This window comes from Oryctolagus cuniculus, chromosome 8 (genome assembly GCF_051225735.1).
Source record: "Oryctolagus cuniculus isolate XC-2025 breed Fujian yellow rabbit chromosome 8, ASM5122573v1, whole genome shotgun sequence".
NCBI lineage: Eukaryota > Metazoa > Chordata > Mammalia > Lagomorpha > Leporidae > Oryctolagus > Oryctolagus cuniculus.
This window is the reverse complement of record NC_142874.1, coordinates 4,860,798-4,881,921: the sequence shown is the minus strand read 5'-3', so window position 1 is coordinate 4,881,921 and position 21,124 is coordinate 4,860,798.

The following is a 21,124-nucleotide window of genomic DNA, read 5'->3' as shown; positions in this document are numbered from 1 at the left end:
ATTTGTACATAACCAGCTGCAGAACAAAGAAGCACAAAGAAGCACAAAAGATAACAACATACGTAAGCAACTTATCGGGGCCTCCAGTAGCACAGATAATTTTAACAGAGCGTTCCTGATTATCATCCTCCTTCAGGATGGGAGTATGTGACTTTCTTATCCTAGAAATTCCACAGGCCTAGATTAGCCTTGACTTGTGCAAAGGCTGCCTACATTATTTATTTACTTGAAAGGCAGAGTTACAGAGAGGGAGAGATCTTCTATCTGCTGGTTCACTCCCCAAATGACAATGGCCAAGGTGGGGCTAGACTGAAGCCAGGAGCCAGCGACTTCTTTCAGGTCTCCCACATGGGAGCAGCGGCCTGATATCTGGGTCATCATCTGCTGCTTTCTCAGGCTCATTAGCAGTGAGCTGGATCAGAAATGGAGCAGTCAGGACTCAAACTGGCACCCTTATGGGATGCCAGCACTAAAATCGGGAACTTTACTATGGCTATGCCACAACGCCAGTCCCAGATTCCATTTTAATAAAAGACAATACAGAATTCTAGATGGCTTTTCCCTTTGGCTACACCAATAGGAATTTATTTCTTCTTATAATGTGACCTAGATTAATTATTTCCATGTTTCCTGATTAACATTCTCTATTGGTTCAGGAGGCTGGCAGGTTGGGAGGCCAGGGAAAGAGCACCTGTTTTCTGTTCAGTTGTGCTGAGCTCCATGGAAGCTATACAGGAAGTTTGTGAGCAGAAAAAGTGAGGTTGGAGGCAGGAGACAAGGCAATGAAGAGGGTGAGTATAGAAGAAATAAGTGCAGGACCATATGCACAGAGAAGTTTGGTAAGAAAACTAAGTGTGATCAGAGCTAAAAGGAAGAAAAGAAAGCTTGAAGATAGGCATCAAAAGAGATGGTAAATTGGAAGCATCTGAGGGAATTCTGACTCTGATCACACACTTATTGAAGATGTGAGGAAACAGGTTCTTGGACTCATATTGGTGTGAGTGTAATGCAGTAGAGTCCCTTTGGAGAAAAAATTTGACAAATCTTTCTATAAAATTTTTCGAATGCAAATGTTCTTTGGTATGATTCAACTGCAGGAATTTATCTTACATATATTTGGTCAAATACATAAAACCATGTAAGTTACTTGTAATATTGTTCATCATGGGAATAAAACAGAAACAACCTAAATGTATAGTGATAGAGAATTGGTAAAATACATTATGGTATATCTGTACAATGAAATAGTAAATATGTAATGATATTTACTCATTTTATTTCATTCATAAGATAGAGAGACAGGAAGGGAGGGATTTTTCATCTGCTGATTCATTCCCTAAATGGTTGCAATGGCTGGGGCTGGGCCAGGCTAAAGCCAGAAGCTCCAAATGGGTCTTACACATAGGTGCCAAAGCCAAGGACTTTGGCTATCTTTTGCTGCTTTCTCAGGCACATTCACAGAGAGTTCAATCAAAAGTGGAGCAGCCAGGACACAAACTAGTGCCCATAAGGGATGCCAGCATCAAAGACTGTGGCTTCACCCATTACACCACAATGCTGGCCCCATGCACATATATCTTTATGAAGGCCCTTCAAAAGGTTCATGGAAAATGGAGTTAAAAACTGACATTATTTTGGTGCAAAAATTAAAATTCTTTCAATTATTTTTCATAATACATTCAAATGGTTTTGAAACCTTCTTGTATGCATGAACTTAAAAATTTGTTACAGTAAAACAGACAATAATTTAATTCCACTTTTTTATGATGCTTTAAAGTACCCTTCTGTATATACATGGAAGTCTCAGAATGGAATGTAAGAATCTTTTAAGAGTAGTTTGTTCTGGGAAGTATGACTAGTACTCCGTAGAAAGAAGGGACTAATGCTTATATTTTTATGTTTTTCTGTAATATTAATAGCTGATATGCACATTATTGCTAAAGATGTATTTTCTAAAGGTAGAGACTGAGAAAGTGAGATGGAGAGAGATTTTCCATTACTGGTTCACTCCCCAAATGGGTACAATAACTAGGGTGGGCCAAGATGAAGCCAAGGACCAGGAACCCCATCTGGGTCTCCCACATAGTTGATGGGGATCCAAGCACTTGGACCATCTTCCTCTGCCTTCCTAAGTGCATTACCAGGAAGCTGGATTACCAGAAAGCTGGAACAGAAGAGCAGCCAGGACTCATATCAGGCTTTCTATTATGGGATGCTGGCATTCCAAGCAGCAGCAGCTTAACCTACAGAATCACAATACTGCTCCATGCATTATTTTTATAATTAAAAGATCTAGATTCTGATTTTCAAATAATAATTTGGAGTTACTGGAACAGAAAAAGGATATTATGTAATATGCAAGGAAGTGCAAATATAGACTTTAGTTAATGATATGTCAATATCAGGGTCAATGTTGTGGCACAGTGGGTTAAGCCATCAAGTACAATGGAAACAATTGCCCCTCAGTGTTCATTGAGGTCCCAGCTGTTCCACTTCCAATTCATCTCACTGCTAATGCACCTTGGAAAGTAACAGAATATGGCCCAAGTGCTTGGGGCCCGAACCACACATGTGGGAATGCAGATGGAGTTCTGGGCTCTTTTTTGGCTTTGGCTTATGATGGAACAAGGACATAAGCCTCAGTCATTTTGGGTTCTTTTTACCCCTGCCGTCTTTAAAGAGGCAGTCTCACATCCTGTATTGTTTCTTATCCCAACCTTATATTCTTCTTCAGGTTTGAAGCTCATAGAAAACTTGAAAAACCTGTGTGGAGAAGCTCACCTCCACCTACTGCCCCCTACCCCCACCCCAGCCCACTTAAGATATAAAATAGGCCCCGACTGCTGGGGTCTGGGCCCTCTGCCACGTGTTCAATCTGCATGCACACTGGCAGCTGGTCAATCTGAATAAAGAAAGCAGAAATATTTGAAAATAGTCTTAATCTTTAATTTTGATATTACAACACTCCTTTTCACTCTTTCTAATCAATTGGTAATTTTTAACAAGGCAGTTAAAGATTTTAAAAAGCTATTACTGAAACTGTTTTGTTGCACTCTCCTGTAATGCATGTTATGTATTATACTTGTGTACATATTGTATGTCTATGGGAAAATTTATTAAGAGCTCTGTTTTAATTGGCTTATGTTTGTGTTAGATATTTAATAAATATTTCCAACTACATGTACTCTTATAGTTTATAGAAGGTATTGGACCTTTTGGTAATTATTTGACAGTTTTATCTTTAGACCTTAGAAAAGGATGACTAACAATTTTCTGTATTAATAGCCTAGCCAAATATAGAAGACATTATGATTTTACAGCTAGATTTACCTTGCCATGGATGCAATAAATAGGCAAGCCATCTCTTTTCAAACCAAACTTTCTTATTTACTTCAAAATTTATAAGACAGTTTGGATAAGGTGGTCTTAATATTTGATCTTACCTGGAAGGACATAGCTTTCCTTATGGGCATCATCTTATCTCACAGAAAAAACTCTGTCACAACATGCCTGTGACCAAGAATTTCTAGCTCAGGCCACCAAAGATTAGGGATGGGATTGAGCACCACCTTGGTTGACATTCCTAAAGGCTGCCTCTGTGGTCTACTTTAATAGAGATAAGGAAAAGAGGAGTGAGCTAGGTAGCAGGAGCAATGTAAGAATAGATGGCAGGACCAATTAACAGCTGGTTTACATGGTGGTCTGCCATCAGGGAGACCCAATAAGGCTGGTCCATTCCCAAAAGGCACCAGTTTTCAATATGAGGAGTCAGGGCACTGGGCATGCAGCTGTTGTGACAGAAACTGGCTCCTGAATAGCCCTTCCAGTTCTGATAAGAGCAAGGCCACTGGAAACAACTGCCCTGGGGGTTGAAGAACTCCTGTGTCAGAGCTGCAGGCCCTACTGGCCCTCCCTAAACTGAAAAAACCTTCTGTCCAGCTTCCAAACTAACCATCACTGTTGGGGTGATGCCCTAGGGTCAATAACATTGCAGATTAATTTCCTTTTAGAGATGCCAGCAATTCAAAACTAACATATTCAGTACAACTCTTCTCCTAGGCCAGCTAGTCATGGAAGTCAACAGGGTGTCTTCCTTAAAGAGATTCACACCTCCCTTATGATGTCTCTTTTTCTAAAAGATTTATTTATTTATTTGAACATCAGAGTTACACACAGAGAGGAGAGGCAGAGAGAGAAAGAGAGAGATCTTCCATGTGCAGGATCACTCCCCAATTGGCTGTGATGGCCAGACTGTGCCGATCCAAAGCCAGGAGCCAAGAGCTTCTTCTGCGTCTCCCATGTGGTTTCAGGGGCCTAAGGACTTGGGCCATGCTCTACTATTTTCCCAGACCATAGCAGAGAGCTTGATCAGGTGTGGAGCAGCTGGGACTCAAACCAGCACCCATATGGGATGCTGGCACTGGAGGCAGCAGCTTTACCTGCTACACCACAGTGCTGGCCCCCCTTATGATGTCTCTTCTAGTATCCCAAGTAAAGAGATAGATAGGTCTGGGCCTCACATATACCTGGCCAGGCCTTAATGCCAACCTGGTTATTATTAAGCCCCTCTTGTCAGATTCTATTTGCTTCTCAGTAGGAAAACTCCCTCCTGGTTTGGAGAGCACCTTTCTTAGATCCTCTAATAAAGACTGTCCTTAGTTTTGGACCCTGTGTGTCTAATCTGCATGTTAGATTTATTTCTTCCAGACATGAAGCAATGAAATTCTAGATGGCCATGCACATGAAACCTCAAATGGAGACAGTTCTGTGAGCTGATGTTGCAGCCCCTTGAGAAGCCACCTTTTCTGCCAGAACCCTATCTTGACCACGAGTCCCTACATCACTACTATTCAAGCTCAAAGAAGTAAGAACTGTCCTCACCTTAACCTCCAACAGCAGCCAGGGTTTCCACAGACAGAGGGAGGAAATGAGGGAGCCCAGGACTAGAAGCAGGCCAGACTAACTCCAGCCTACAGCTCCTTGCCAGCATATACACACTAGACAAAACAGGAGTGTTCAGGCATATAACTTCACACTATGAACAGGACTCTTGCTTTCCTACATCCCCCTTTGCCCTCATCATTTTGGCCATCTTTTCCACCAGGGGCAATGTTTCTAATTTCTCCTTTTAGCCCCATAATCATAGTGCTCCTATTCCTACCATGTATAATTGACATGCTTCAAAGATAATTACAGGAGCATATGGCTGCTATATACCAAGCCATCATGCAAGAACAACACAAGATTGCTCTTCTTCAATTAATCTGATCCAGAGTATAGATACCCCATCCCATGTCAATGCTTCATATCAGCAGGAAGTAGCCATAAAAAAAAAAACAGCACCCCCTCTTATCTATACTCAGAGTCAGGGTTGATGGAACAAGGACATAAGCCTCAGTCATTTTAGGTTCTTGCTACCGCTTCCTTCTTTCAAGAGACCAGTTCAGTCTCACACTCTGTATTGTTTCCCACCCCACCCCCTGCATTCTTCTTCAGGTTTGACAGCCCACAAATAAACTTGAAAAATCTGTGTGGAAAGCTCACCTCCACCGACTGTTCTCCACCCCCACCCCTAGCCCAGCTAAGTTATAAAAAGGCCCAGCTTCCTGGGGTCTTTGCTCTCTGCCATGTGTTTGGTCTGTATGCACACTGGTAGTTGGTCAACCTCTGCAACTTTATTTTCTTTGAATAAATGAGGTCTGGTTATCTCCTCTCTGTTTCCACCCCCTTTTCCTTACAGCTTGTCCCAGCAGGCACTTAGGGAGTGAACTAATGGATGAGAGATCTCTCCCTCTGTCTGTAAATCTGCCATTCAAAAGAAAATTAGTATTTAAAAAAGAAGATAGTATATAAATAATACCACATTGGTTGTGGTAAGTGTACCATGTTAATATGAGGTGTTAATAATAGTGGGAACTGGGGTATGGGGTGTATCTGTAAACACTGTTGTCTTTGCAATTTTTTTCTGTAAATCTGAAAAATCTTTTTAAATAACATTTATTTTGAAAAAAATAACTTGGAAGTCTATATTATGGGAAAGGGCCATAACTTGGCATTTAAAAGTTGAAAATTGAAGTGATGAATTAATGCAGAAAAATGGTTCCCCTGGATCCAGAACAAATTAATTGGTTATGCTTCCTCTGAATGGTAAAATGAATGGGAGTATAGTCATAGTTGTTGGAAAAGTCATTTTGTTTACTTAAAAGATGTTATTTATTTGAGAGCTAGAGTTAACAGACAGAGAGAGAGACAGAAAGGTCTTCCTTCTGTTGGTTCACTCTCCAAATGGCCACAACAGCTGGAACTATCCGAAGCCAGGAGCCACATGCTTCTTCTTGGTCTCCCACGTGGGTGCAGGGGCCCAAGCACTTGGACCATCTTCTACTACTTACCCAGGCCACAGCAGAGAGCTAGATTGGAAGAGGAGCAGCCAGGACTAGAACCGGCACCCATATGGGATGCCGGCACCACAGGCAGAGGTTTACCCTACTAAATCATGGCACCAGCCCTGACAAATAAGTTATTTAAAAAATTAAGTGATGGTTATTTAAATCTCATAATCCAGAAATCACAGAGTTATTGCAAGCTACATGGTGAAGAGAGTTTAAAAATGAAAGCTTTAGGGTGGGTGTTCTGTTGCAGTGAGTTAAGCTGCCACTCAGGATGTGTTCAGCCTATGATGAAGTACATGGAATCTTATCTTGTCATCACTCCAGTCTAGCTTCTTGTTAATGCTGAAGAATGAGAAGCAACATTCGATTGTCCCGGTCCTTAGATTCTGTCCAGCAATATGGCTCCTGGGTCAGCATGACCCAGTTTCATTTGGGAAGAAAACCAACAGATGGAAGATTGCCTATCTTTGTGCATTTCCCCTCTTGTTCACTTTTTCAAGTAAATGAATGAGTGAATGAATATATTTTTTTAAATGAAGAAACTTAAAAGTGATCAAATGTTTGCTGTTTTCTTTAAGTGAACAAAATGGAGTGGACAGAAAGCAGATGTGATTTGTTAATGTAAATCCATTTAGCCAGCTCTGTGAGAGGTGATTTCTATGAGGACTTTTTTCTTCAAGATGGCATGATAGGAGCCAGGTCATGACACCTCATTCCTAGTCGTCTTCCAAATTAGATCCCTTTGCTACTCATGCAACATCAGAGGTGACTATAGCCATTGTCTGAGTTCATTACAGGATTAAGATTGAGGTACAGAGCCTTGGCATTGACTCAATATGATATGTGCTCATCTCTCTTCTTGCCTTTGGTTAAGACCAAATGCAAGAATTGCCCCCTTTGAATCAATTTGTATTCTCACCAGAGGAAGGCACCCTTGGTATTACCTTTCTATGTACTAGAGGAAGAATCTCTGGACCCTGTTCCCAGTTGTTGGTACCCAGTTTAAGAATTGGTATCCTTGGTAGTATAGGGAACAGCCACTCTTGTATATTTTAATGCCATTGTCTAGTTCTTCAGGACTCAAACACAGGTACTACTACATATGATGAGTAACCTATTACCCACTCTTTCAAATATCCATATCTCATTTTGATAGGACTTAATTTTGTCTACTCTATTAAGCTATATCAAGGATCAGTTTTTCCTAAAATTTTCTTTTGATGATTTTCCTAAAAATTATAATATACATTTATAACTGATAAACTCACTTTCAATTAGCAGTTTACTATTTATTGGGTACTTAAATCATATTTCTATAATTTTTTTAAGATTTATTTATTTTACTTTAAAGTCAGAGTTACACAGAGAGAGGAAAGAGAGGCAGAGAGAGAGAGAGAGAGAGAGATCTTCCATCTGGTTCACTCCTCAGATGGTCATAATGGCAGGAGCTGTGCCAATCCAAAGCCAGGAGCCATGAGTTTCTTCCAGGTCTCCCACATGGGTGCAGGGGCCCAAGGGTTTGGGCCATCTTCCACTGCTTTCCCAGGCCATAGCAGAGAGCTGGATAGGGAGTGGAGCAGCTGGGTCTCGAACCAGCGCCCATATGGGATGCCAGCACTGTAGGTGGTGGCTTTACCCACTATGCCACAGTGCCTGCCCCTTCTATAATTTTTTTAAAAATATTTCAATTTGAAAAAGTTACAGAGAGGGGAGAGAGAGATATCTTCTATCTGCTGGTTCACTCCCCCCATGGCCCCAAAAGTTTAGGATGGGATAGGCTGAAGTCAGGAGATTTATCTGGGTCTCCCTTGGGAGTGACAGGAGCCCAATCAGACCACTTTTTTTTTGCTTTTTCTCAGGCTACTATCAGGGACCTGGATTGGAAGTGGAGCAGTTAGGGCACAAACCAGCACCCCTATGGGATACTGCCATTGTATATGGTGACACCATGATGCCCACTCTTCTATAACTTAACTTTTATCTATGAGAAGCTACAACTATCCAGTTCTTTTTCAATATTATCATTTTGAATAAACATTTATCCATTAGTTCAGATGGAAATAAAGTAAATATTTCATTATACTTTCATTTAACACGTATCACACTCCTTGTTGTGACCTGACATCTAAATCTATATCTCTTTTACTTTGATGAATTCCTTTCTTATTTAATTTAAGAGACTTTGAGACAGAGGATTCCTGTTTGCTAATTTATTATGCAAATGCCATGGCAAAAGCTGGTTGCTGAGAACTCAATGCTGGTTTTCCGTGTGAGTTTCATGAACCCAATCATTTGAGCCATCAGCACTGCTTCTCAGGGTCTGCACTAACAAGATGTTGGAGTCAGGAGCTGTGTGCATATCTAGGAATTGAACTCAGGTACTCCAATAAAGGACAGAAGCTATGTAACTATTGGGCTAAATACCCACTCGCAGTCTATATTTTAACTGTGAGACACAGATAAAAGTTTGATGACCCTCTGTGTAATTTGATAGCAATATTTTAATAGACCAATATAAGGATCCTCCTATCTGAGTTCAATGTAGTTTCCCAACAGTGGCATTTTTGGAATTGCAGTTTATCTAGTTGCAAATCATGTAAAGGCTGATAAGAAAGTTAGAGTGAAAATGCATCTTGATCTGCTGATTTTGGGGCTGTATATTTCATTAATCAATAACAGGGATGGAGGGTATTGTATCCTAACTGTATTTTATGCTGTTACACATGGAAATTTTTTTTTTTTTGACAGGCAGAGTTAGACAGTGGGAAAAAGAGAGAGACAGAGAGAAAGGTCTTCCTTTTCCGTTGGTTCACCCCCCAAGTGCCAATCCGAAGCCAGGAGTCAGGTGCTTCCTCCTGGTCTCCCATGCGGGTGCAGGGCCCAAGCACTTGGGCCATCCTCCATTGCCTTCTTGGGCCACAGCAGAGAGCTGGACTGGAAGAGGAGCAACCAGGACAGAATCCGGTGCCCCAACCAGGACTAGAACCTAGGATGCCGGTGCCGCAGGCAGAGAATTAGCCAAGTGAGCCACAGTACCAGCCAGAAATGTTTTCTTAATTTCATTTTTAAAGAGTTCATTTTTAGTATATACAAATGCCTCTGATTTTTAAAATATTATTGAAACAGTTTCGATTAATGTGTACCACTCAGTCACTATTTTAGGGGATAGTGCAATATTTAAATACATATACACCATAGAAACTGATCAAGCTAGACAACTACTGTTTCCGTTTCCTCTCATGTTTTGAGCCTACCAGCTCCTGTCCTCCAGTTCTTTATACAGTACTTAATATGTACACAGTTGTCATCTAACTATACTATGGAACAGCAGAAGGTAATCCTGCCTCACTTTACTTTGCTACCTGTTATCCATTCCCCCTCTCTCCCTAGCCTCCAAACTTCTCAGTCTTTAATAATCACAATTCTATGTTCACATCCATTTTTTTCACTTCCATATATGACAAGAAACTGGGACATTTGTGTTTCTGTGTCAGGCTTATTTCAATTAATTTAATGATCTCTTTTTATTCATTTTTCAGGATGTAAAAGTGTTGTATTTTTTTGTGATAAATGATGTTCCCTTTTCCACTTTTTCATAGATAGACAGCTAGATTGGTTATAGTTCATGGCTGCTGTGAACTGTGTTACAGTGACTATAGGAGAATTGCTGTCTCTGGTATGCAAGTTTCACTTCCTTCTGATACATAACCAGGAGTAAGATAACTATGTCATGTAATAGATAAATTTTTATGTTTTTTGAAGAATGACCATACTTTTCTCCATAACATTTGCATTAATTTGCATTTTCACCCATAGTGTCTGAGAGTTAAATTTTCCCACATTGTCACTAGCATTTGTTCTTTTTTATCTTTTTGGGATGAGAAGACATAATATTGTAAGTTTTTTTCTTATCAGTTTATTAACTTGTTTATTAAAAATTTATATGTTTATTTGAATGGCAGAGTTACAGAGAGAGAAGAAAATACAGAGATCTTTCTACTGGCTTACTCCCTGGGGCCTGGCCAGACTGAAGGGGCTTCATCTAGGTCTTGCACATGAGAGGCAGGGGTCCAAGACCTTGGCCATCTTCTGCTGCTTTCCCAAATGCATTAGCAGGGAGCTGAATTGGAAGTAGAGTAGCCTGGACACAAACTGGTACTCACAGATGGCAGCTTAACCCACTGTTCCACAATTCCAGCCCTTCTCTATCCAGATTTCTCAAAAAAGTCATTAATATTGGCATCCATGTCATTTTCTTTTCATTGTTATTCAGTTTAATGAAGTCTTATTTTTATTTCAACTATTCCTCTCAAATGGCTCTTCCCAAGGTCATTAGTGATTACCATGTTGGTTAAATGCAGCTTATTCTTTAAATTTCTCATTTACTGAGTGCATGGACCAGTGAATGGAGCACCTCTGTCTGTCTCTCTACCTCTGTCTTTGCCTCCCTGTGACTCTACTTCCCAAATAAATGAGTGGATCTTTAAAAATAAAGCAAAATATGGGGCTGGTGCTATGGCTCATTTAGTTAATCCTCTGCCTGCGGTGCTGGCATCTCATATGGGCGCTGGTTCTAGTCCTGGTTGCTCCTCTTCCTGTCCAGCTCTCTGTGGGGCCTGAGAAGGCAGTGGAGGATGGCCCAAGTGCTTGGGCCCTGCACCCGCATGGGAGACCAGAAGGAAGCACCTGACTCCTGGCTTTGGATTGGCACAGCACGCCGGCTGTAGCGGCCATTTGGGGGGTGAACCAATGGAAAAGGAAGACCTTTTTCTCTGTCTCTCTCACTGTCAATAAAATAACTATTATATATATATAATTATATATATAATTATTGTATATATTATATATTATTATAAAATAAAAAATCTATCTGTCAAATAAATAAATAAAGCAAAATAAAAAAAATTTAAATACTGCTTTTGATTGTATGGGAATTTTGGTGATATTCTTCCAATTTATTAATAGGGAATATTTTTCCTTTTGTGTGTTTTTTTTTCTATTTATTTAATATTTTGTAATTTTTCATTGTAGAGTTCTTTTGCTTTCTTGATTAAATTTATTCCAAGACAACAAAAGTTTTTTAGCAATTTTGAATGGTACTGACATGATAAGTTCTTTATCAGTCATGAGATTTTTGTGTGTTGATTTTATATCTTGCAAGTTTAATAAACTTCTTTATGAGTTCCAATAGTCTTTTAGTGGGGTCTTTTGGTTTCCTTATATATAGGATTATGTAATCTGCAGGCAGGGATAATTTGACATTCTCCTTTCTAATTTGTATCCCTCTGATTTCTTTTTCTTGCCTTATTGCTCTGGTTAAAACTTTTAGAACTATTTTGAATAGCATGGTAAGGATGAGCAGCTTTGTCTGGTTCCAGTTCTTAGTGAAAATGCTTCTAACTTTTTTTCATTCAATATGATACTGGTTGAAGATTTATTATATATTGCATTGAATGTGTTAAGAAATGTTCTTTCTATACTCAGTTTGCTTAAGTTTTTTTTTATAATGAAAGCAAACTGTGCTTTCTCTGCATCAGTTGAGATCATCATGTGGTTTTTATTCAGTTTGTCAATGTGATGTATCACATTTATTGATTTGCTTATGTTGAATCATTCCTGCATATCCCTCTTGGTCCATGTGAATAATTTTTCTAATGTATTGTTAGATTCTATTAGCTAGTCTTTTGATGAGGATTTTTGCATATATATTCATCAATGGTATTGTTCTATAGTTCTCTTTCTTTGTTGTATATATTTTTTCTGGTTCAGGAATTAAGGTTATGCTGGCCTAATAGAAGGAGTTTGGGAGGATTCCCTCCCTTTCAACAATTTTGAATAGCTAAGGAATAATTGGAATTAGTTCTTTAAAAGTCTAGTAGAATTCAACAGTGAACCTGTCTAGTCCTGGGCTTTTCTTTGTTTGGAAGGTCTTTATTACTGATTCAATCTTTGTCTTGGTTTAGGTTTTCTAAGTGTCTTCATGACTCAAATTTGGTATATTGTATGTGTCCAGGAATCTTGATTTCTTTTAGGTTTTCCATTTTGTTAGGCATCACTTCATACACTCACATTCTATATTGCAATTGTAATCTGAGTTTTGGGTACTCCACTTTCAAGAAGTTTCATGCTAATATCCATGGGAAAAAGTGGATGATGTCTCAAATTCCTTAGTTCCTGTTGCTTATTTGACCTGTCACCTAAGTGGAGGACTTGAGAACCTGATCCAGCCACAGCTGTTGCAGACATTTAGAGAGTGAACCAGTAGTTGGAAGATCTCTCTGCCTCTCTCTCCCTCTCTCTTTCTCTTTCTGTGTGTGTGTGTCTCTATCTTTTTTAAAAAATCAATTTAAAAATATTTACTTATTTATTTGAAAGTCAAGAGTTATAGAGAGGAGAGATAGAGATCTTCCACCAACTAATTCACTCCTGAGATGGCTTCAATGGCCAACATGTGGCCAGGTTGAAGCCAGGAGATTGTTCTGAGTCTCCCATGTGGGTGGCAGGAACCCCAGTACTTAGGCCATGTTCCTTTTCTCAACCCATTGGCAAGGAGCTGGTTCAAAAGTGGAATAGCTGGAACTTGAACTGGCACCTATACAGAATGCCAACTTAATAAGTGGCAGTTTTTCCCATTGTACCACAACACCAGCTCCCCTCTCTGCCTTTCAAATAAGTAAATCTTTAAAAAAAGATTTTTAAAAGACCTAAAGTAACAAAAGTCATTGTGATTGAGCATTGGAGAATCTATTGGAGTGATCTACTTTTTAAAAGATTTATTTATATATTTGAAAGTATCATTGAGTGAGAGAGGGACAGATTGATCTTCCTTCTGATTTGTTCATTCCCCAAATGGCTGCAATGATTGTGGCTAGACAAGACTGATATCAGAAGCCAGGAGCTTCTTCCACATCTCTCACATGAGTGCAGGGGCCCAAGCATTTGAAACATCCTATGTTGCTTTCCCAGACACATTAGCAGGGAGCTAGATCAGTTTGGAGCATTAATTTCTGTGATACTCTCCTTGCAGTTCAAGTATACAAAACCCACCTGGCACAAAGTCCCATTTATGGGTAGGCTGAGTATAACAGTTTTCAACTCTCCAAGGTTTGGGCTAGATGAGTTCTGAGTAATTGTGTTAAAATAGACATTAAGCCACAACTCTCAGTTTATGCTTTGTTAGCATAGTTTCATGTTTGCCAGTGATAATGTCTCTGACAACTTTAGGTCTCTGTATTGCAACCAATGAAAGCATCCAGACCAACAATGGTGATATCATCAGTCAGCAGAATGGTGTCCAGATGAACTTAACTGGCTTTTCTTGTTTGTTAGAGAGGTGATTTCCTGCTGTAACCTGACATCTGGACACAGACATTGGAGGCCATCCCCTCTGCCAAGTGGAGTATGCCATGTTTGGATCCATCCTATGGTAAAGAGGCCTCAGTAGCCATGCTCAGGTTTTATTGTTCTATATCCATAGCCAAAGTCCTAGTAGACAACATGGTTTGGAGAATCACATGCTCAAGTTGTGTAGGAGTCTGTATTTCTAGTATAGCACAGTTAATAGCCATCTAATTTAATTTTATTGGAACAAAGCAGGGTTCCAAGAGAGGTAATTTATTGCATCACAGCATTTAAGAACTAATGGATATCACAGCTGACCCAGAGAATTTAGAAGGCATGTGAACCTTTAGAGTGAAGTCATTGAGAGCACGAAGGGTAGTGTCTATAATATTTATTTTGACTGATTTTTGCACCTTTCATTGGAGAGAGACCCAGATAACCTGGACTGATTTGTAGCATCAGTGACAATTTTTTAAGTGAGGCATGCCTTACACAGAAACCCAAGGACTATAGGATATTAGCCTTGTTTGTTCTTCACAATGTGTCAAATAGTGTTATTCAAGCAGGATGTCATCAATGTGATGTATACTTGTATTCGATTGGAAAGTTTGTGTTTGCTGGCAAAATCAGTGAGGTGCCCATGTATATTCTAGAAGTGTCCCTTCAAAGTGAAGGCAGAGACTGAGGGGCTTTTGGAAAAGCTTTGAATAAAACACATTTGCCACATTCATAATAGTTGAGACACATCATTTATCTATTGAGAGGCATCAGAAACATTGATATTAGACATAAGGTATGGTAGACATAATGGATGGGACATAGCATTATGATTTTAGTAGTCTAACATGAGATACTATTTATTTTTTCCAGATTCAGTAGATAAAATTGGGCTGCCAAATAGGGAATAGTTGAAATAATCACCTTTTTGTTAATTAAGTCTAAGCTAATACACTGTAATGCATGAAGACCTTGATTTTTTTTTTTATAGGGCCATCTTAATTATTTTAGTTTGTGATCTATGAATTCTTATTTTCTCTAGCCAAGTAACTTACAAACTTTATTACTCAAAATGTTAGCCCATCTCTGCCACCTGTGGGATTTTTTGAGTACATCTGACTATTGAAAATTTAGGCAATACTATAGTTAAAGTGAGATGCACCAAGTAAATTATTTATGTTTCTTCTGATACATGTTTTGAAATTTTTAAAAATTTCTGTTGAATTTCCTGCTTAAATTTAGTGGGATCCCTGGTTAGGACTGTTATTTGAGCCTCACTACTGATTGCATCTATGAAACTTCATGAATAAGTGCATATAAAACCTGTGAAAGTTGATGTCTATCTTATGGTGTAGGGACACAAGAATCAGTATCGTTAAAAAATAAATTTTAAATTTTAATTTGGATCAAGTTATGTGCTTTTCAGAAATGTATAAACAACCATAATTTATACATCTTATATTTTCCTTCTTTAAATTTTAAGGAACTATTTATTGAGGCTTGGGCTGTGGTCTAGCAAATAAAGACTCCACCTGCAGTGCCAGCATCCCATATGGGCACTGGTTCATATCCCAGTTTCTCTACTTCCAATCCAGCTCCCTGATAATGTGCCTGAGGAAACACCAGAAGATGCCGCAAGCCTTTGGGCTCCTGTATACATGTGGGAGATCCAGAAGAAGCTCCTGGATCATGGCTTCTGATTGACATACCTCTGCCATTGCTACCATTTGGGGAGTGGAGTAACAGATGGATGATCTCTATGTGTCCTTCTCTGAAACTCTGCCTTTCAAATTAATACATAAATCTTTAAAAATATTTATTAATTTTTTTTTGACAGGCAGAGTGGACAGTGAGAGAGAGAGACAGAGAGAAAGGTCTTCCTTTTTCTGTTGGTTCACCCCCCCCCAGGCATGGTTACACAGAGATCTTCCATTCACTGGTTCATTGACCAAAATGACTGTGTCATCTCATGTTTCCTTTGTTTGTATCCATCTCTTGTTTCTCTTCTTACAAGGTCATCAGTCTGGGTTAGGGTCTCACACATTTGATTTTTTTACTTGAATTGTGCCATTAAAGGCACCATCTCCAGATAGAGTCACACTGCAGGTTAGAGATTGAAGATAGGAATGTTGGAGAAACACAATTTGGTGCATCACAATGGAAAGCATCCAGATGTCTCCCTCATGGGCAGCCAACTCTAAGTAGGAATTACTGTGTAAAGTGAGTCTTGGGATTCCTTTTGTTATTATTTTAATGCTATCTGACTAACCTAAGTGCATGCATGTACCCAACAAATTATCTGTGTACACCTACACAAACTAGAATATAGATAACTGATAGTAGTGTACATGTAAAATCAATAGAGCAGTCCATAAGATAGAACATTTTGAAACTAAAACTGATGAGTAGAAAAATGATAACAAAGCCTGAGCTCCATTATGATATATAAGATATCCGCTATTCATATTTTATAAATATTAAATATTTTAAAATATTTTTAAATAAATCACTGTGAGGAATATAAGAAAAACATTCACACCTACATGCAGGTTAATCAGATAGTATTGAAATAATAACAAAAGGAATCTTAAGACTCACTTTACACAGTAAGTGTAATATTCCAAATTAATTTCCACATACAATGTGACTTCTTTTCTGTATGATACATTCTGTACTTACTTGTGAATATGCTATTAATTCATAAGAAAATGTGAATATGTCTATTGACCTAATATGCTTAATTCAGGAAACAGACCTTTTGTCCATGTGGGGAAAGGTGCCATTCAGTGTTATCTCTCTGTTTTTACAAAATATGTTAATGAATCAAATGATTAGAAAATAAAACATGACGAGACAATGCTGGTTGGTACATTAGGGTACATTATTGTATATTTCCATTAGTGATGCATAGCTCAAGATTGACTTCAAATTTTATTCCTTAGGGGATCCTGAATTAGTTTCTCTGTGGTCACCACTCTCTTTATATCACAGGGACTATATTTTTCATTCTTCAATAAGTACTAATCAAGTATTAGAGCTCTACTCTTTGACTCAGTGCTTGAGATTATAAATACCAGCCATTACTCAGAAGGTATAACTAAGACAACCCAGGGAGAGGTAGTTCCAAAAGTCCTGTAGACAGTCTGTCTCATCCAAGATGGTCACAGGATGGAGATGGGTTTTCAGACTGAAATGTGTTTGGGGTGAATGAATGTAGGTTGCACCTCTGGCACTGTTTACCCATCTATGAGGTGAGTATATTAGTAGTATTTATGAAATGCCCCTGCATTTTCTAAGAAATCATTGTGAGATATGTGCAGGCTGACTTACACTATGTGGCAGTTGCATTTGTGGTGTTTCATGGTATATCTTCCCCAAATGCACTTTCTGGTTTCCTGCACTGTGTAGACTGACCAGCACAACTCATTTGAGGTTATAGAAGTTTATACAACACCTAGTTTCTAGGAACGTGGAAGTTTGGGTACTGGGTGACAGTCCCATTTCCTTTGGAAGTGAGTAGTTTTTATGATACTTCAAGAAGGGAACCCCAGGAATAAGAATCATTTAAGACAGCATACCACTTGATGATCTTTGAGACTATCTCTTATGGCTTCAGAGAAAAAAGAGTCACTGAAATGCAAAGGTGATAGATTTGCACAGTCAAAGATTTTATTGATCATACAGACCAGAATGAACAAGATTTAGGTGATATTACCTTACCTCATCCGTAAATTATGATATTGGAAGTTCTGGACCAGCCTTCAAAAAAGTTGTGAATGGATTAGAAAGACAGGCAAGGGCCTAACGAATGTTACGTAAGTGGTCTTGAGGGTGTGTCCTGGGGTGGAGGGATAACCTCTCATGTCTGAGAGTCACTGTCTACATTGCTATCACATGCCCATTACTTACCTTGCTATTATGATTTCTAGAACTGGAAGTCTCCTAGTCTGCCATACATTTAGTATCTAGAGCTTTGCTGCTTTCCTCTGTATCCTAGAAATTCTTCCTGGTAGTTCAAGGAATGTCGGTGAGGGTCTCTGCATGTAAAAAAGTTGAAATAAATTGTATTTTAGGAGATTGATGGTTTGAGTACTGTCAGATGATTTGTAGATGCCTGGCACCCTAACTTTTGGATGGTGATTTCTATTTTGCTACACTTAATTAAAAAACACTTTTATTGGGACTGATGATGTGGCATAGTGGGTAAAGCTGCTGCCTGCAGTGTCAGCATTCCATGTGAGCACTAGTTCAAGTCCCAGATGCTGCACTTCTGTTCCAGCTCTCTGCTATGGCCTGGTAAAGAGGTAGAAGATGGCCCAAGGCCTTGGGCCCCCACATCCATGTGGGAGACCTGGAAGAAGCTCCTGGCTTCGGGCTTCAGATCAGCACAGCTCCAGCCATCGTGGCCATTTGGGAAGTGAACCAATGGATGGAAGACTCTCTCTCTCTCTGCCTCTCCTTCTGTCTGTGTAACTCTGACTTTCAAATAAATAAATAAATAAATCTTTAAAAAAGAGAAAACAAACACACTTATTTTTCAGATTAATTTCAGAAACTGTCACCAGTTTCCTTATTAAGCAAATATAAATTTTCAAAGTACATCTTATGCATTACAATGGCTCCCCCCCATAACTTCCCTCCTGCCCACAACCCTCGCAACTCCCACTCATCTCCCATTCCATTGATATCAAGATTCATTTTCAATTATCTTTATATACTGAAGATCAATTTAGTATATATTAAGTAAAGATTTCAACAGTTTGCATCCCCACAGAACATAAAGTATAAAATACTGTTTGAGGACTAGTGATAGCATTAATTCACATTGAACAACACATGAAGGACAGAGATCCTACATGAGAAATAAGTGCACAGTGACTCCTGCTGTTGACTTAATAATTTGATACTCTTGTTTATTGCGTGAGTAATCTCCCTAGGCTATTGTCATGAGTTGCCAAGGCTATGGAAGCCTTTTGAGTTTGCCGACTTCAATCTTATTTAGACAAGGTCATAGTCAAAGTGGAAGTTCACTCCTCCCTTCAGAGAAAGGTACCTCCTTCTTTGATGGCCCATTCTTTCTACTGGGATCTCACTCGCAGAGAGCTTTCATTTACGTCAGTTTTTTTTTTTTTCTTTTATCTTTTTCTTTTCTTTTTTTTTGTTTGCCAGAGTGTCTTGGCTTTCCATCCCTAAAATACTCTCATGGGCTCTTCAGCCAGATCTGAATGCCTTAAGGGCTGATTCTGAGGCCAGAGTGCTTTTTAGGACATTTGCCATTTTATGAGTTTGCTGTGTATCCCGCTTCCCATGTTGGATCGTTCTCCCACTTTTTGATTCTATCAGTTAGTATTAGCAGACACTAGTCTTGTTTATGTGATCCCTTTGACTCTTAGGCCTATCATTATGATCAATTGTGAACTGAAATAGATCACTATGACTAGTGAGATGGCATTGGTACATGCCTTCTTGATGGGATTGTATTAGAATCCCAGGGCACATTTCTAACTCTACCGTTTGGGGCAAGTCCGATTGAGCATGTCGCAAATTGTACATCTCCTCCCTCTCTTATTCCCACTCCTATATTTAACAGAGATCACTTTTCAGTTAAATTTACACACCTAAGAATAATTGTGTGCTAATTACAGAGTTCAACCCATAGTATTAAGTAGAACAACAACAACAAAATACTAAAAGGGATAAAGTATTAAGTTGTACATCAACAGTCAGGACAAGGACGGATCAAGTCACTCTTTCTCATAGTGTCCATTTCATTTGAAAAGGTTTCCTTTTTGGTGCTAGGTCAGTTGTCACCGATCAGGGAGAACATATGATATCTGTCCCTCTGGGACTGGCTTATTTCACTCAGCATGATGTGCTCCAGATTCTTCCATTTTGTTGCAAATGACCGGATTTCATTGTTTTTGACTGTTGTATAGTATTCTATAGAGTACATGTCCCATAATTTCTTTATCCAGTCTACTGTTGATGGGCATTTGGGTTGATTCCAGGTCTTAACTATCATGAATTGAGCTGCAATAAACAAAATAAGGTGCAGACCGCTTTTTTGTTTGCCCATTTAATTTCTTTTGGGTAAATTCCAAGGAGTGGGATGGCTGTGTTGTATGGCAGGGTTATATTCAGGTTTCTGAGGAATCTCCAGACTGACTTCCAGAGTGGCTTAACCAGTTTGCATTCCCACCAACACTGGGTTAGTGTCGCCAGCATCTGTTGTTGGTAGAATTCTGTATGTGAGCCATTCTGACCAGGGTGAGGTGAAACCACATTGTGATTTTGATTTATATTTCCCTGATGGCTAGTGATCCTGAACATTTTTTCATGTGTCTGTTGGCTACTTGGATTTCCTCTTCTGAAAAATGTCTATTAAGTCCTTGGCCCATCTCATGCGTGGGTTCTTTGCTTTCTTGTTTTGGAGTTTCTTGATCTCTTTGTGGATTCTGGTTATTAATCCTTTACCTGTTGCATAGTTTACAAATATTTTTTTCCATTCTGTTGGTTGCGTCTTCACTTTCCTGTTTATTTTGCATACAGAAACTTCTCAGTTTGATGCAATCCCAAATGTTAATTTTGCCTTTGACTGCCTGTGCTTCTGGGGTCTTTTCCAAGAAATCTTTGCCGGTACCAATATCTTGCAGGGTTTCTCCAATGTTCTCCAATAATTTGATGTTGTCAGGTTGTAGATTTAAGTCTTTAATCCATGTTGAGTGGATTTTTGTGTAAGGTGTAAGGTAGTGGTCTTGCTTCATGTTTCTGCATGTAGAAATCCAGTTTTCCCAGCACCATTTATTGAATAGACTGTCCTTGCTCCAGGAATTGGTTTTGGACACTTGAGCAATTATAAGATGGCTGTAGATGTTTGGATTGATTTCTGGTGTTTCAATTCTGTTCCCTTGGTCTATCCATCTGTTTCTATACCAGTACCATGTTGTTTTGATTACAACTGCCCTGTAGTATGTCCTGAAATCTGGCATTGTGATGACTCCAGCTATGTTTCTGTTGTACAAGATTGCTTTAGCTTATTTGAGGCCTCCTGTGTCTCCATATGACTTTCAGCATCATTTTTTCCAGATCTGAGAATGTCTTCAGTATTTTGATTAGTATTGCATTGAATGTATAAATTGCTTTTGGGAGAATGGACATTTTGATGATATTGATTCTTCCAATCCATGAGCATGGAAGATTTTTCCATTTTTTGGTATCCTCTTCTATTTCTTTCTGTAAGATTTTGTAATTCTCATCGTAGAGATCTTTAACGTCCTTGGTTAAGTTTATTCCAAGGTATTTGATTGTTTTTGTAGCTATTGTGAATGGGATTAATCTTAGAAGTTCTTCCTCAACTGTGACATTGCCTGTGTATACAAAGGCTGTTGATTTTT